This window comes from Theropithecus gelada, chromosome X (genome assembly GCF_003255815.1).
Source record: "Theropithecus gelada isolate Dixy chromosome X, Tgel_1.0, whole genome shotgun sequence".
Taxonomy (NCBI): Eukaryota; Metazoa; Chordata; class Mammalia; order Primates; family Cercopithecidae; genus Theropithecus; species Theropithecus gelada.
In genome coordinates this window covers 11,710,153-11,715,806 of record NC_037689.1, presented here as the reverse complement: position 1 = coordinate 11,715,806, position 5,654 = coordinate 11,710,153, and positions in this window count along the sequence as shown.

Below are 5,654 nucleotides of genomic sequence, written 5' to 3'. Positions count from 1 at the left end.
TTCCTTCCTTCCTTCCTTCCTTCCTTCCTTCCTTCCTTCCTTCCTTCCTTCCTTCTGAGATGCAGTCTCAGTCTGTCACCCAGCCTGGAGTGCAGTGGCGTTATCACAGCTCACTGCAGTCTTCACCTCCCGAACTCAAGTGATCCTCCCGCCTCAGCCTCCCAAGTAGAAAACAGGACACAATTGAGAATAGTCTATCAATCAATAAACTGACCCAGAGCTGACACAAATGTTAAAATTAGTAGACAAGGATATTAAAAGTTATTGTAACTTTTGCATGTGCTCACAAAGTTAGTAGAGACATGGGAAATGTTTGTAAAAGACCCAAATCAACTTTATAAGACTTCTACTCCTGGGAAAATGAGGTAGATGCATTTTTTTCTGTTCCTCCCACTAAGTACAACTAAAAATCCTAGATTGATGTTTCTAAAACAAACATAAGAAGATTCTGGGCTGAGCGCAGTGGCTCACACCTGTAATCCTTGCACTTTGGGAAGCTGAGGCAGGTGGATCACCTGGGGTCAGGAGTTCAAGACCAGCCTGGCCAACATGACGAAACCCCGTCTCTACTAAATATACAAAAAGTAGCCGGGCGTGGTGGCAGGTGCCTGTAATCCCAGGTACTTAGGAGGCTGAGGCAGGGAGAATCGCTTGAACCCGGGAGGTGGAGGTTGCAGTGAGCCAAGATCACACCACTGCACTCCAGCCTGGGCAATGGAGTGAGACTCCATCTCAAAAAGAATAAAGTAAAATAAAAATAAAAGTGTGGCACTTCCCCCTGCTTGGCTCCTGCTCTGGCTATGTGTTGCACCTGCTCCCCCTTCGCCTTCTGGCATGATTGTAAGTTTCCTGAGGCCTCCCCAGACGCTGAGCAGATGCCAGCACTATGCTTCCTGTACAGCCTGCAGAACTGTGAACCAATCAAACTTCTTTTCTTTTTTTTTTGTTTTTTAGACAGGGTCTTGCTCTGTCACCCAGGCTGGAGTGCAGTGGCATGATCTCAGTTCGTTGCAATCTCTGCCTCCCGGGTTCAAGCAATTCTCTGTCTCAGCCTCCCAAGTAGCTGGGATTACAGGCACCTGCCACCATGCCCAGCTAATTTTTGTAGTTTTAGTACAGATGGGGTTTCACCATCTTGGCCAGGCTGGTCTTGAACTCCTGACCTCGTGATCCACCCCCTTGGCCTCTCAAAGTGCTGGGATTGCAGGCATGAGCCACTGCACCCTGTGCTAATTTTGTATTTTTAGTAGACATGGTTTCACCATGTTTGTCAGGCTGGTCTCAAACGCCTGACCTCAAGTGATCCACCCACCTTGGTCTCCCAAAGTGTTGGGATTATAGGTGTGAGCCACTGTGCCTGGCCTTCCTCTTCTTTTTATCTTTAAATATATATATATATATAATTAATTAACTGAATGCTTGCCACAATCTTCCTCTTATAAGGACATCAGTCCTATTGGATTAGGGCTCCACCCTTTTAACCTAATTTAACCCAAATTATCTCCTTCAAGGCTCTGTCTCTTTCAGTCACATTGAGGGTTAGGGCTTCAACATATGAATTTGAGAGGGCACAATTCAGTCTGTATCAACAACCCTCGGCTGGGTGTGTTGGCTCACGCCTTTAATCCCAGCACTTTGGGATGCCAAGGCAGGTGGATCGCTTGAGGTCAGGAGTTCAAGACCAACCTGGCCAACAGGGTGAAACCCCGTCTCTACTAAAAATACAAAAATTAGCCGATCATGGTGGCACACGCCTGTATCCCCAGCTACTTGGGTGGCTGAGAAAGAAGAATCGCTTGAACCTGGGAGGCAGAGGTTGCAGTAAGCCAATATCATGCTGTTGCAGTCCAGCCTGGGCGACAGAGCCAAACTCCATCTCAAAAACAACAACAACAACAACAACAACAACAAAAACAAAAGAAAAACACAAACAAAAAGCTGGGGGCAATAAAGGCATGAAGGGCTAATGTACACGCCTTCACAATTGTGTGCTCACCATCAAAATGAGGAGGGCCAAGGGAGGGTCTCCACCAGATGGATTCATTCACTTTATAGAAGGATCTGGGGAAGAGGAAGTCAGAGGGGATGCTGGTACAATATACAGTTTCCTCCCACACTACCCCATCTTTCTGTTTTCCCCTGCCTGATGCAGTAGTGTCAGGACCAGAACTGCAACTGTCGCTTCCAGAAGCAGGGATGAACCCTAACCAAGAAACTTTAACTGTACTTTTACATGTTTGTGTCAGAAATCCTAAGGGCTTGATATAGTTTGAATATTTGTCCCTGCCCAAATCTGTTTTTTTGTTTGTTTGTTTTTGTTTTTGTTTTTTTTCAGTAGAGATGGGATTTCGCTGTGTTGACCAGGCTAGTCTGAAACTCCTGGGCTTAAGTGATCCAGCCACCTTGGCCTCCCAAAGTGCTGGGATTACAGGCGTGAGCCACCACACCAGGCCTCAAATCTCATGTTGAAATGTAATTGCCAGTATTGGAGGTGGGGCCTGGTGGAGGGTGTTTGGATCACGGAGGTGGATCCCTTGTGGCTTGGTGCTGTCCTCACCATAGTGAGTGAGTTCCCCTGAGATCTGGTTGGTAGGTGTGTGGCATCTCCCCATGCCATGCTGTCTCTTGCTCTCCTGCTCCCACCAGATGAGACGCCTGCTCCCGCTTTGCCTTCCGCCATGATTGGAAGCTTCCTGAGGCCTCCCCAGAAGCTAAGCAGACATCAACACCATGCTTCCTGTAAAGCTTGTAGAACTAGACCGGTTGTGGTGGCTCACACCTGTAATCCTAGTACTTTGGGAGGCCAAGGTTGGGCAGATTCCTTGAGCTCAGGACTTTGCGACCAGCCTGGACAACATGGTGAGACCCCATCTGTATTAAAAATACAAAAAAATAGCCAGGTGTGGTGGTGTGCGTCTGGGTCCCAGGTACTTGAGAGGCTGAGGTGAGAGGATCGCTTGAACGCGGGGATTGGAGGTTGCAGTGAGCCGAGATTTCACCACTACCCTCCAGCCTGGATGACAGAGTGAGACCTTGTCTCAAAACAAAACAAAACAAAACAAAAGCCCACAGAACTGTGAGCCAATTAAACCTCCTTTCTTTATAAATTACCCGGTCTCATGTATTTCTTTATAGCAATGCAAGAACAGCCTAACACAGGGCCTAATGTGATAGACTGCACCTTCACCTCATCTGGCAAATTAGGGTTGACACTGAATGTATGCAGCTGTGTTACCTAATGACTGAGGTAGCCCACTGGTTCCATACCTATGTAACTATACCCTACATGGATGGGGGTAGACCGAGGCGGAAGCATTTGCTAGACTGGTGTTGCTGCTGATAATCTAGACTAGCACAGAGGCTGAACCTAATGTCCCTTCCAAAGGTGGAAAAGTAGGGTCAAATTCAACCATAAATGGAGAGAAAGAGGAATGGTACCTGAGAGTAAAAGAATGAAGAAGTGGGTTGTGCAATAAGGAAAAGTCATTACATTGATGCCCTGAAAGAGGCTGAGAATAAGAGGTGACTTTATTTATTGGCTCAGTTATACCAGGTATCTGAAAGAATGAAGTGACCAGGCATGGTGGCTCAAGCCTGTACTCCCAGCACTTTGGGAGGCTGAGGTGGGAGGATCGTTTGAGGTCAGGAGTTCAAGACCAGCCTGGGAAACCTGGCGAAATCCCATCGCTACAAAAATTACAAAAATTAGCCAGGCATGGTGGTGCATGCCTGTAGTCCCAGTTACTCAGGAGGCTGAGGTGGGAGGATTGCTTGAGCCCAGGAGGTTGAGGCTGCAGTGAGCTGAGATTGAGTCCACTGCACTCCAGCCTGGGCAACACAGCAAAACTCCATCTCAAAAAAAAAAAAAAAAAAAAAAAGATTGAAACCCTGTGTTGCAAAAACTAACCTCAACATGTATAACCTAACAAGGTTGATGCCTGTAAACCTCAGTGGCATTGCTCTGGGAGATTAACTGGACCAACTGTTAACGGAACTCCACTAAATGTATCTTTTGACTCTTACTCTGCAGGTTACATTTACTACCATAGCATGATATAATGTAACACTGGCATTGTTGCTAAGATCATAATATCTACATTGATGGTCAAACATATTGGTAAGTTGAGTTAAAGCCTTTTCAAGATATAATACTAATAGAAAATGACTGCCTTGTGGAAAAACTGGTTTTGGCTAACCATCAGCTAATTTCTATGCTAAATAGTTTTTTAAAAAAAATTTTATTTATTTATTTATTTATTTATTTATTTATTTTAAAGACGGAGTCTCGCCCTGGAACCCTGGAGTGCAATGGCATGATCTCGGCTCACTGCACCCTCCACCTCCTGGGTTCAAGCGATTCTCAAACCTCAGGCTCCCAAGTAGCTGGGATTACAGGCGCACGCCACCATGTCGGGCTAATTTTGTGTTTTAGTAGAATTTCACCATGTTGGCCAGGCTGGTCTCAAACTCCTGATCTTGGATAATCTGCCCGCCTTGGCCTCCCAAAGTGCTGGGATTACAGGCGTGAGCCCCCACGCCCAGCCTGCTAAACAGTTTTATACAAGTTTATATAAGATACAAATAGAAGGAGATCAAAGAGGAAGAATAATCAAATTAGCCACCGGCCTAGCCTCTAGTGAATTGTTGAACTTGAGGGTCTTGGAGATCTTTGAGTTGGTGTCAGAAGTGGATACAGTCTTGTATGGTGATTATTCCCTCTAACTTTTGCACAAGGTAAACATACAAACATCCATTTATTGTCCATAGACTAGCAATTAACAATAAGAAATTGAACTTAAAAATGAATACCACACAATAAAGTGGAAATAGAACAATACCAAGTAAAACAGCATAAAAATATGAAATATGTAGGGAATAATTTGTCAAAATATGTGAAAGATCTGTACACTGAAAAATACAAAATATTACTGAGATAAATTAAAGAAATGGAGAGAGGGCTGGGCATGGTGGCTCTTACCTGTAAGCCCAGTGCTTTGGGAGGCTGAGGTGGGAGGATTGCTTGAGGCCAGGATTTTGAGACCAGCCTGGGCAATATAGCAAGATGCCCATCTCCACAAAAAATAATTTTTAAAAAATTAGCCAGGTATAGTGGCACATGCCTGTAGTCCCAGCTACTCTCAAGGCTGAGGCAGGAGAATTGCTTGAGCCCAGGAGTTGGACGCTGCAGTGAGCTATGATCATGCCACTGTACTCCAGCCTGAATGACAGTGAAACTCTGTCTCAAAGAAAACAAAAACAAAAACAAAAACAACCAAAAACAGAAAAGAAAGAAAGAAAGAAATGGAGAGGCATCCTGATTTATGAGTCAGAAAATTCAATATTGGCCAGGTGCAGTGGCTCACGCCTGTAATCCCAGCACTTTGGGAGGTCGAGGTGGGTGAATCACCTGAGGTCAGGAGTTCGAGACCAGCCTGGCCAACATAGTGAAACCCCATCTCTACTAAAAATACAAAAAATTAGCTGGGCATGGTCACGGGCATCTGTAATCCTAGCTACTTGGGAGGCTGAGGTAGGAGAATCGCTTGAACCAGGGAGGTGGAGGTTACAGTGAACTGAGATCACGCCATTGCACTCCAGGCTGGGCAACAAGAGTGAAACTCCATTTCCAAAAAAAAAAAAAAAAAAAAAAGAAA